Consider the following 12,739-nt stretch of genomic DNA (forward strand, 5'->3'; position numbering starts at 1 on the left):
GTTGAGTGTTTTCTGGTGCAGATATTCCAGAAGCACATGTCTTGGCGGTAAGTCAGGTTGGGTCTTTGCTTACATGAAGCTCTTTCTAGTCCTAGATTCCCTTAAGGTAGCTCCGCCTCGGGCCGCTCCATGGGGAGACTGTTTGCTGTAAGGATACCCTGCACTGAAACTGAAGCAAGGACCGCAGGCCCTGAAGCAGCTCCAGCTGCTCCTTCCTCTGCCCCGCCTGAGTCCCTGTCCCCGAGGTGTGCCCTCTTCCTCGCTCACCACTGACAGTCATTTGCTCTCTGTGCTCCTGGCCAGATGTGATTGACAGATAATCACATCATTCCTATGCGTGAAGCCAGGCTACTTCCTGGGTGTCTTTGGATCAATGGTCCCACATCTGGTCCAAGCTGCTGGTTAAGAGAAGCTTTGAACTGCTTCCCTAAAAAGGCAGTGGGGGCTGCATAGCTAGAATGAACAGTTGGGTAAGGCAGACATCATGAATGACATGTTCAATGTGAGTTAGTGAAACTCATGGCTGTCCTCCTGGGTAAGCCCTGAGGTGGGCACCCAGAGGGAAGAAGATGTCCTCACCAATTCTGTAGCTCGGACGTCTTGAGATGTGGTTTCTAGACTTGATCTGCCCTAAAAGCAGAAGCATCTCTGGCTTTGCCTTTCCTTCTTGCTTCCCTCTGTTCTCTTTAACAGTATATCTTTTTCTTTAACTGTAGCAATGACAATATTACCTCCATGTTCATCTGTGGGTGTCAGGTGATCTGTGTCAATCTTGTGCATCTGGCAGGGCAGGGAGTCTTATCGCACTTTAATATAAGAACCACGAGGCTCAGAGAGGTCATACTAACCTCCAGTGGCAAAACAGGGACTTAGATAAATTCAGTGTAATTTGTAGATCAGAAATGCTGTGATGCTTTTGTAAGTAGAAAATTTTATTTGATAAATGTCTGGTACATAGTAGGTGTGCTTACTGAGTGAATGAACACATGAAAGAACCTGAGAAATTGGTAAACTTTTCCTGTGGAAACCACCTTTCCCAAAGGGAGACTGTCATCAGGTTCAGAGCTTTTCCTCAAGTAGCTCTTTTTCTCCCAGGAAAGACACGAAAGGCTGCCTCCTGCAGTTTTGGGAGCCCACTGACTCCCATGATAAAGTGCGGCAACTTGGTACGTGAGGAATTATTTCCCTTTAATATGCTTTACACTTCTTCTGATCTTGAAGGCAAAAAGAAAGTAATGTCTGTGCTTAAGTCGATCCAGCAAGCCGTGGCCTGGGATAAATGAAGGAGCTCTGACTAGCGGGATTTGGCTCACCGCTGACCAGGGGACCCAAGGCCAGCGTGCCTGCACAGCCTCCATGGTGGTCTTGGAGAATGAAGGATGGGGCTGATGCGGGAAAGGGACCCCGCCCGGCTGCAGTGTCTGCATGGAGAAGGACGGCAGCCTCCTGAGCAGACCCACACCCTGAGTCCCTGGTGGTGGCTGCCGGCAGAGAGCACAGCTCCTTGTGGGACTGGGGCCCAGGGGGAAGATCCATGATGCTGGGGGCTCTTCCTGGAGAAGAGAGTTCAAGAGGCACCTTGAATTGCTTGAGTGGGTTAGGGCGCTTCTCTCTGAGAGGGAAGGGGTGGGAGGCTGTATATTTGGGTTACTACTGCTGAGCCCCAGAAGAGGAGCCTCAGCCCTGCCAGGAGGTCAGTGTGCTCAGAGTGCCAGAGACCACTCGGCCACAGTGCTCCAAGGTGTAGATGTAGGGCCAAGTCTGGGCATTTGAGGAGGCCTTCTCCCAAGGGGAAGAGGTAAGATTTAAGAGGCCAAGAAAAAAAAATCTGATTCATATGAGTACAAGTAGACCTTACTTTATACAACACTGTATTCCAGACAACCACTATGTGACTCGAATCATTTTTTTAAAACATTTTTAATTGTAGTATAGTACAAATAAAATTTGCCTTCTTAATCATTCTTCAGCGTACAACTAGTGGTATTAAGTACATTCCCATTGTTTTGCAATCATCCTTCTCCAGAGCTCTCTTCATCTTACAAAACTGAAACTCTGCACCCATTAAATGACTTCATTCTCCCCCACCCCAAGGCCCTGGCAACCACCGTTCTACTGTCTGTCTCTATGAGTTTGACTACTCTAGGTACATCAGGTAAGTCGAACCATACCTTATTTGTCCTTTTGTGACTTGCTTGTTTCACTTGGCATAATGTCCTCAAGGTTCATCCATGTTGTGGCATGTGTCAGAATTTCCTTCCTTTTTAAGGCTGAATACTATTCCATTATATATGCATATAGCACATTTTGCTTATCCCTTCATCTGTCAGTGGACACTTGGGTTGCTTCTGCCTTTGGCTGTTGTGACTAATGCTGCTATGAACATGAGTGTACACAGATCTCTTCAAGATCCTGCTTTTAATTCTTTTCGGTAGATACCAAAAAGTGGAATTGCTGGATCATAAGGTAGTTCTATTTTTAATTTTTTGAGGACCTTCCACAGTGCCTGCGCCATTTTACATTCCTACCAACAGTTCACGAGGGCTTCACTTTCTCCACATCCTCGCCAACACTTGTTATTTCTCTCTCTCTCTTTTTTTTTTTTTAAAGATTTTTTTTTTCTCCTTTTTCTCCCCAAAGCCCCCCGGTACATAGTTGTATATTTCGTTGTGGGTCCTTCTAGTTGTGGCATGTGGGACGCTGCCTCAGCGTGGTCTGATGAGCAGTGCCATGTCCGCGCCCAGGATTCGAACCAACGAAACACTGGGCCGCCTGCAGCGGAGCGCACGAACTTAACCACTCGGCCACGGGGCCAGCCCCTCTCTCTCTTTTTTTTATAGTAACTTCCCTGCTGAGTGTGACCGTGCTTCTGATTAGCATTTCTCTGATGATCAGTGGTGCTGAGCATCTTTTCAAGTGCTTATTGGCCATTTTCATTTTTTTTTTTTTTTTTGAGAAATGTCTATTCCAGTCCTTTGCCCATTTTTTAATCAGGTTGGTTGTTTTTCTTGAGTTGTAGGAGTTCTTTATGTATTCTGAATATTAACCTCTTGGCAGATACATGATTTGCAAATATTTTCTCCCATTCTGTAGGTTGCCTTGTCACTCTGTTGATTGTGTCCTATGATGCACAGAAGCTTTAAATTTTGATGTAGTCCAACTGATCACTTTTTTCTTTTGTTGCCTGTGCTTTTGGGGTTATAGGCGAGAAATCATTGCCAAATCTAATGCCATGGAGCTTTCCCCCTATATTTTCTTCTAAGAGTTTTCTAGTTTGGGCTCTTATGTTTAGGTCTTTGGTCCATTTGGAGTTGATTTTTGTAGATGGAGAGAACTGCAAAAACCGTGAGCACAAACACTCTGTTCAAATTCCTATCCTACGAGATTTCACCAGACTTTAATGTGACTTCTAGCAGCCTTAGGCCGAGTCCCCGGCCAACTCTGCCACCCTTTGAGTTCCTGCCTGGAAAAGCTCAGGGCTGTTGGAAAAATTTCCTGTTTGTTCTCACCAACAGCTGAAGCTAGGCCTTGGAGCTCCCTTTCTTACAGCTTCTACTAAAACAGGCTTACGGGGCTGCCCTGTGGCTGAGTGGTTAATGTCGCGCGCTCCGCTTGGGCGGCCCAGGGTTTCGCTGGTTTGGATCCTGGGCGTGGGCATGGCACCACTTGTCAGGCCATGCTGAGGCAGTGTCCCACATGCCACAACTAGAAGGACCCACAACTAAAATATACAACTATGTACTGGGGGGATTTGGGGAGAAAAGCAAAAAAAAAGATTGGCAACAGTTGTTAGCTCAGGTGCCAATCTTAAAAAAAATAAAATAAGAAACAGGCTTACAACTGTGAATCCTCCTGTGTGCTTTTGAGATGTGTGGGTGTATGCATCTCCTACGACTCAGGAGTGTCCTTCTCAAGGACCCGAGAGCCCTTCCTGTGAAATGTCATCATCAGGAAGGGTAGGCCTCTGTCTGCAAACTCTGTGGGAGGGTAGACTCCTGACTTTGTTATTTGCCAGCACCAGGCACGGCTGGCCCAATCACCTTCACACTGACCAACACTTTGTAAATTTTCACTTGAGCCCCCCCCTGCCATTCTCCCTTTAAAACCCTCAGTCACCTCTGTGCAAATGGGGATGGTGCTCAGTTCTTTCCTCTGCTATCAGCAGTTACTGAATAAAATCTGTTTTCATCACTTTCATGTCCGGTTTTGTTTATCTTTGACAATGGCATAAGGTAAGGGTTCAGCTTCATTCTTTTGCATGTTGGATATCCAGTTTTCCCAACACTGCTGATCAAATCATTTTAAAAACAGGGGCTAGTTGTACAAAGGACTCTTGGGTAAATACTTTTTTAAAATAATTCATTTAATTTTTTTAAGATTGTCACCTGAGCTAACATCTATTGCCAATCTTTCTTCTTCTTCTTCCTCTCCCCAAAGCCCCCCAGTACATGGTTGTATATTCTAGTTGTAGGTCCTTCTGGTTGTGCCATGTGGGACGCCGCCTCAGCATGGCCTGATGAGCGGTGCTAGGTCCGCGCCCAGGATCTGAACCTGTGAAACCCCGGGACTCCGAAGCCGAGCGTGAAAACCCAACCACTAGGCCATGGGGCCGGCCCCTTGGGTAAATACTTTTATAAAGTGAGGAATTCTTTTGTGTGGCAGATACTTTCCCCATTTTAAAAAACGGACATCTTCATATACTAAATTTTTAAATAATGCTCCATTTTTGCATAGGGGCTCACAATTTATAAAGCGCCTTTCTGTATAATGTCTCATTTCACGCTAGAAGAACCCTGTGGGTCAGTAAGTAATGGAGGCCAGGAACCCCCATCTCCTGCCTCCAGCCCTGCTGCCCCCGTTGCTCCAGGACTCTCGAGTCCAGCCTGCAAAGGCTGGGCACGACTGCTTAATGGTCTCATTCTTTGATTTTGGGCAGATCTATGGCCCTCAGGATGTGATAGCAAATTCGAAACAAGTGGGGATTTCATTAGGTCAGAAATGACAGTTTAATTATATCAAATCTTCAGTTAGAACAGGGTTAAGGAGAAGCCATTGCTACAAGGTGAATACCTGGAAGGGGCGATCGGATTTACTCACTGTTCTGTTTTTCTAGTAGAGCCCTAGATAGACTATTACTCCCAGTCTCTGGGCTCACCCTAAGGGGATCCAGGGGCTGGGAGGAGGTGTGGAGGAATGCAAGACCCCTTCTTTCTCTTTGGAAAAGAAGTGCATATGTGGGGGTCAGGATGCTGATCTCCATATTCAGAACTGAAACCCATCAGCAGCACTGTGAGAGGGGGACACAGTCTGGTCTAATTCTGGAGCTGTTGGGACAGGAATCCAGCTGGTAATGTCGTCCTTGATAATCGCACTCACCTCTCACAGGCACGTGCTTGTCTGCTGCTCAGCATTCATTTCTCATGCTGCCTGCTAAGAGTACTTCACAGTTTCTTTTGGAACCCTCTTTCCCCTGGTCTCAGCCATTAGGTTTGCAAAAGATTGACCAGGGGTTGGCTCTGATGGGTGTTACCCGTGGTTCTCAATCCTGGCTGTGCACAGATTCACCTGAGGAATTGAAAAGCACTGGGCTCCACCCTAGCGATGCTGATTTAATGGTGATGCAGAGGGCCTGGGCACAGGTTTTTGTTTTTTAACAGACTTTATTTTTTAGAGCAGTTTTAGGTTCACAACAAAATTGAGCAGAAGGTACAGAGATTCCCATGTACCGCCTATCCCCTGCCCCACATGCACAGACTCCCCCACCACCAACATCCCCCACCAGAGTGGGACATTTCTTACAATTGATGAACCTACATTGACACATTGTTATCACTCAAAGTCCATAGCTGTTGTACATTCTGTGGGTTCGGAATAGTTTCACTGCCCTAAACATCCTCTGTGCTCCGCCTCTTCATCCCTCCCTCCCCTCCGCCCCCTGGCAACCACTGATCTTTGTGCTGTCTCCAGAGTTTTGCCCTTTCCACATGTCATATAATTGGAATCATAAAGTATGCAGTCTTTTGAGATTGGCTTCTTTCACTTAGTAATATGTCTTCTTTTTTTCAATGCTCCAGTTAGTTCTCGCCTGCAGCCCTGTTTGAGAGCCTGTCTTAAGCTCATCAGCATATTCCATTTTGTGGCTACCATGTTTAGCTCGGGGATGGGCAAGTTTCCCCAGTGGGTCTAGTCAGAGTAGACCTTAGGAACCTCGGTTCACAGGCTCTTTTCTGCTGGCCCAAATGAAGACAGCTGCAGCTTGGTCCCTGCTACAGCCACAGTGACACATCAAGAAGAGGACCTGCCTGAAGCTGGAGCCAGCACGGAGGAGATGGAGCCCGGAAATGGAGGGAAACTGGGTCCTGACACATCATATGAGCCTAGATAGGATAAAGGTGTGCCGAAGCCAGATCTACTCCTGGGCTATTTAGATGGATGAGTTAGGATGCTTTTGGCTGTGATAATGGAAACCCAGTTCAAAGTGGCTTACAAATAAGGGCATCCTCTCACAATATAAGAAATCCCTGGGGAGGCCAGTTCCAGGGCTGGATCATCAACAGCTCACTAAAGCATCAAAGACCCAAGTTCTTCCAGCTCTGTGCTCTGCCAGCTTTGGTGTGGTGGCTCTAAATTTAAGCTATCAGGTGCAAAATGGCTACAGCAGTTCATATGTGTCTTCCCAGTATGACAGCATCCAACAGAAGAAGCGGCCTGTATCCTCCAATCTTCTTTATAAGAGGGAGGAAACCTTCTTCAGAATCCTCCAGCAGGCTCCCCTCACATCTCCACGGCCAGAAGGAGAATGGGATTACATCAATGGCTAAGACTATTGAAGCCGAGTACCTGAGGGTTATTGTAGATATTCAATAAGAACATGATTGCCTTTTGATCTTATGATGAATCTTGTCAATTTGCTGTTTTCTTATTTAACTTGAGGAGTGACTCCGCTTGGGTTTCGGGTCTCGTGGATTTGTGAGTTTGTTTTGCAGAAGAAAGATAATGTCTTTGGGGAGGTTGTGATCACCGGATGGCAGCAGCCTTTGCGGATTGCACAGGGGCTGATCGGGGGTGACCCCTTTGTTTCTCTGAAGCTCCTCCTGCCAAGCCTCTTAGCTCCATAAAAGCCCTTGCTTTTTGCTGCGGTGAAAGCGGATTTGAGCAAATCCAGGCTCCCACCTTCTCATCTTGGCCAACTCAAACAGGGCCTTTCTCCATCTCCAAGCACTGATGTCTCAGTGTGTTTGGCTTGCTGTGCATCATGTACTCGAACCTGAGATTAAGAGGTTTGGTATCACTATCAGGATTGACCCCTGGCCTGGGGAGTAAGGTCAACTTCTCAGAGAGTTTTAGAGAACCCCAGTTCTCTGAAGAGAGAATTTTAGAGAAGAGGGAATATGAATGGTAGGTAGAGAGTGATCTTTATTGCTTTATCACCATTCAAAGCAAACATTTCTGTAGAACACCTGACAGGGGTTGGGGATAGACCCAGTAAGCACTGTGCAAAGACAGATGACAGTAGTTCCAGAAAATCAGAATGACACAATTTGGACTTCAAGTCCAGCGGGTTCCTGGTACGCCACTGAAGTTCTGTTAGCAACTGGCCACTTGTTAACCAGCATCTCGCTAATAAGCATCTGATCCATTGGATGGTGGGAGAATCTTCTGACCAACTTCTCTGCCTTGGCAGTGCAATATAGTGATGGCAGACAGTGTGGGAAATGGTGAGTTTCTCCCTTTGCCAGGCTGTACCCTGCAGCCTTGGGGAAGACTCAGCATCAGCTAAATTGTACATTAGTGCTGGAGAGACCAAACACAGTGGAGTCAGAGGATGGGGCGTATGTGGGAACATGGCAGAGGAGGTCACACAGTCATGGGCTTGCATACCAGCTTGCTTCTTACCAGCTGCTCCAAAATGCCATTTGTGAAGCAGCAAAGGGGGAGGGGAGCAGGAGCCCTGACAAGGGAGCCTCTATGTACACTACCAAGCCACTAACCGAGCCCAAGGAACAGGGCTCACAGACCAAACCGAGATGCCCAAATGACACTGTGTTGAATCATTTTAAAACACAGAGCCTGAAGCAAGGAGGACAAGATGAATAACACGCACAGGAAGGGTACAGGTGGGTGAAAGGACCACGTTGCTTGAACCTGGGGTTATGCAGTGTTCATCAAGGAAGCTACCTGGATTTCATTCCCCAACCGGACACTGGGGACCTGGGAAGTGAGGGGCCCTGAAGTTTACGCTCCGTTAGCTTCACAGAGAATCTCCTTCTCTCTCGGCTGCATCAGCTCACCCTACTGACGGTGGGGTTGTGAAGATCAGAGCTGAGGACATGCAGGGTGGCTGGGGAGACTGATGTTTGAGCTCAGTGCTCCCTCTAAGGAGGAGCAAGGCCACAGCCGTGACTCATGGGTGAGCCCACGGAGTAGCTGGAGAGTTCACACGTAGGCTGGCGCCAGAATGGTGTCACCAGCGAGTGGCTCTACTAATCATGGTTTTAGGGTTTTTTTTCCCTCTTCTCCCCAAAGCCCCCCTAGTACAGAGCTGTGTATTGTAGTTGTGAGTGCCTCTGGTTGTGCTATGTGGGATGCCGCCTCAGCGTGGCCTGATGAGTGGTGCCACGTCCGCACCCAGGATCCAAACTGGTGAAACCCTGGGCCGCCCAAGCGGAGCATGAGAACTTAACCACTCGGCCACGGGGCCGGCCTCTATGTTTTTTATTTTCTGTATTTTGTGCTGCTTTGACATCTTTGGGTCTTGCAGACCTAGGGAGGGACTGACCTACTCAGGCTTAGGTAATCCCTAGAGAAAGTGAACAATTTGCCTGTGAGCATGCTTTCCATATGCAGACCAACCAGTCCCGAGTCCTTCTGTCAGGCTCCTGCCCCAGATCACCCCAGGCCAGGTTCTGGAAAACCAGGGGCCACCGGACAGCCCAGAGCCCTCCGAAACAATTCCAACCACCCAGCCCGCTGCCTGCTCTGCTCGCCTACCCCGGCTTCTTGTTGCTTCTGGGAAACCACAGTGAAGGCTCCTGCCTCTGCTTTCCCCTCTCATTCTGCCTCCTGACCGGCCTCCGTGCTTCCCCGTGTGGCTCCTCCGCAGGCCTGTTTCTAGGGATCTGTGAGTATGAAACTTCTTCCTTCGCGACAGTAATTGCTGTGTCTGCATCTTACCATACCTGGTGAAAATAAATCTGGGTACATTTTAAAACAGTGGCCAACTTAAGACTCATGAACGTTGACTGCCTCTTGCACTTCCTGCACATTAGTGTATCGTGGATTCTGGAGCCTTGGCTGCCTCCCGTGTATTTACCGTATTGTAGTATTTCGAGTTCAAGTGTATCATACGGTGCATGATGAGTATCTGGAGCATCATTTGCCTCACGGAGATTTGTGCCTACTTGGTCCTCCCATCGTCCTAGCCACGTTGGCGCACATGCGCTCTGCTTACTTTCTAGCTGGTATGTCTCACAGGGGACTAACTGATTAGCGGTACTTAACCGTCTGGTGAGTTTTGTCTGTATCTCACAAGCTATTCGCTTCTTCATTGTCTGTGCTTAGTATGTACGTTTGTTTTTCTTGTCCTCAGTGGCAGAGTTCCGTGTTCCCGATCACGCCGCAGACACACGCTGTGAAGCGGCTGCTGAGTCGGAGCTCCCTCCCCAGCGGTGCTGCGCATCCCAGCACAAGGGCCTGGGTTCCTCCCGGCCTGCCACCGGAGCTGCCATGTTGGGATCTAAACAAGCAAGTGGGGGCAAAGCGTGGTCCGACCTTGGCTCATGGGTGGCTGAGCCCCAACTTGTCACAGGGTCCTAGCACCTGGCCCACAGCTGGTGCGGCGTTAGCGGGGACTGCTGCGGACTGGTCACTGCCCGCGTGAGTGTCTGCCCCTGAGCACTGCTGGGCTCTCCAGGGGAGGTGCTCACTGGGCTGAGGCGCAAACCTGGGGAGGGATGGGGGCCTGCGTCACAAAGGCGGCATCTCCCCACCCAGGAGAGGGCAGTGCTGAGTCATAGGTGGAGTTTCAGGGGAGGGGAATGTCGTAGACCTACTGGGGACCGTTTAGCTCTCGCAGAACTTTGGATGAAATGGTCCTTTCAGATTTTGTTCAAGCTCCCTTTCTGTGGACGTCAAAGAGGTGTCTATGAGGGCCGCCAAGGACCACCCAAGAGGCAACAATGCTCTCTCCGCCCTTGGTTCTGGTGATGGAAGCTCAGATCCTAGGCCACACTGGCTGCCCTGGGTCTCTCTGTCCTTGGAATGAATCTTTCCCGTCGACAGTCTCTGGCCAGCCTTTCCTACAGATGGGCCCAAACGTGTCAGAATTCCTACTAGGCTCAGGCCTGAACCCCACGTCACCCCTTTATAAGAAGAAAGCACGTCTGAGGACAGGAAATCACCACGTGCAGTAAAACCAGCAGTGCTGTCTCCTTTGGGGCCAGTGAGCACTGGCAGAAACAGTCCGGGATCTGCAGGTGGCCAGAGGGCACTGCACTTTGGGTCTGTTCTGCGGGCTCCGCTGTGAAGAGCGTGCAGAATCTCTCACTGAGCTGTGAGAGGATTAGCGTCCTGGCACGTGGTGGACATTCTGTTCACGGTTGTCACCAGCAGGAGGCGAGGGCTGGCTCCATGAACCCTAGTCCCCTGGGTCCCAATAGAGGCATCGCCAAGGATTACTTTAATGTTTTTTTCTCCTGTGAACCCTGTTTTAAAAGCTTTGATCTTCCTGGTTACATTTATTAATTTGTTTTTTCATATTTTAAAAATTCTATTTTACTAAAGTTTACTTTCCCCGTTTTATCAGTCAAGGACATTTATTATCACAGACTTTCAACTAGTGCAAAGGAAGCAGTGTTGTCACACTCTCTTGATGCAATTTGAAGCAAACACAAAGAAGGCAACGCCATGTGTTCTTACTGAAACTTTATACACGAGGCCATTTTTACTACTTTCAAGCACATAGTGACCTCCATTTCAGAAGCTTCGCTCCAGATTACGCAGCTCTGACAGCACTGGCTGGCATTTACGGGACGTTTACCGAGTGGCAGGCTCTGTTCTAGCGCTGTTGCCATTTGCCTCAATGCATTCTCCCCACAGCCTGCCAAGTGAGATGGACGATCAGTCCCGGGTTATAGATGGAAATGTTATAGAGGAAAAGGGTCAGAAACAGCAACGTGTAGGTTAAATGTCAGCAGCTGGAAACCCACCGAGGAAAAGGAGATGCTGCCCTCCTTCGCGTCTCCTGAGAAAGGAACTGTGTCTTCAGGAGGAGAACTGGATGGACCTTTTGCCCCTGAGAGTGGCGCTGCCCCTGACACTGTACCAAAGTAAAATGATCTGCACTGGTAGATAATGTTACACAACAATTTTGTTACTGCAGGTTCAGAATTAACTTCAGGGAAATGGGACTGGACCACGATCTATGAACTCCTTATCTCTTAGATACTTTATCCACTATATTTAAAGATCTAAAATAGTTTCTTTTTCTAATTATAATAAAATATTTTAAAACACTGTTCCTTAAATTTTCTTTTCCTTCCTTCTCACCCCCACCAGTGCTCCCTAGCCTTTGTATCTCCAGATCTACATGCATCTCATGCAGCAAGCAGTCTGATAAGAAAAATCAGGTGGATAATTTAATTAAAGTCATCCTGAATGGGTTATTCCCGCAGAAGCTCATGCAAACCTCTTGGGAGCAATACGACTTCACTACGGGCCTGAGCGAATCTCCATAGTTACAGTTCCAGGGAAAAGAGGCTCACCTCAAAAATGACAGAACACACACAGCAGCAGGGCACTATGAGTGGGAATGAATAAAGAGCCAGCAGCAACAAGCACATGAGCAGTTTAGACACTAGAGTTCTCAGGTAAGGAATTTAAAAAGTATGCTTAATATATTTAAAGAAATTTTTTTTGAAAAGCTTGAAAATATATGCAGGGAGCAAAAGATTATAGAGAATGACTAAGCAGATTTGGAAAGGAATCAAATAGAAACTCATGCAAGAAAAATATAACAAATTAAAAATTCAGTGGATGGATTAAATAGCAGATTAGACCCAGCTAAAGACAGAGAGAGTGAACTGGAATATAGATCCAAATAAATTACCCAGAATGCAGAACAGAGAACAAAGAAATGGGAAAATATAAAAGAAGTTAAGAGATACAGAGACTAGGGAGAATCTAATAAAGGTCCAACTGGAATTCTAGGACATGGTGTTAGAGAGAACAGACAAGAAGAAACATTCTAAAGGATTATGGCTGAGAATTTTCCAGAATTGTTGAAAGACTTCCCTCCTCAGGTTCAGGAAGCCAGGAGACTCTTAGGGTAAATTAAAAAGTCACCTCCACCTGGACACACTGTAGTGAAACTGCAAGATACTAAAGATCTGAAAGTCAGCCAGAGACAAAGACCACCAGCAGGATACAAACCCCACGCAGGCAGGGCTGGTGCCTGTTGTGCTTGCTGGTCATCCAGCTGGAAGAGCGCCTGGCATATACAGGTGCTCATAAATATCTGAAGGAAAGAATGAGTGACCCAGTCACCTGCAGAGGAAAGGGAATCAGACTGAGGGTTGACTTCTCAACAGAAATCACAAAAATCAGAAAACAAAAAGGGGTAGGAGAGAAAGACAGAAGAAGTGGGAAAAATAAACAAGCAGAAAATAAGAAGGTAGAAATATATATGAATTATATCAATTAGCACAGTAAATGTATTAAACTTCATTAAAAGAAAATCGCA

This window comes from Equus caballus, chromosome 30 (genome assembly GCF_041296265.1).
Source record: "Equus caballus isolate H_3958 breed thoroughbred chromosome 30, TB-T2T, whole genome shotgun sequence".
In the NCBI taxonomy this organism is placed as follows: domain Eukaryota; kingdom Metazoa; phylum Chordata; class Mammalia; order Perissodactyla; family Equidae; genus Equus; species Equus caballus.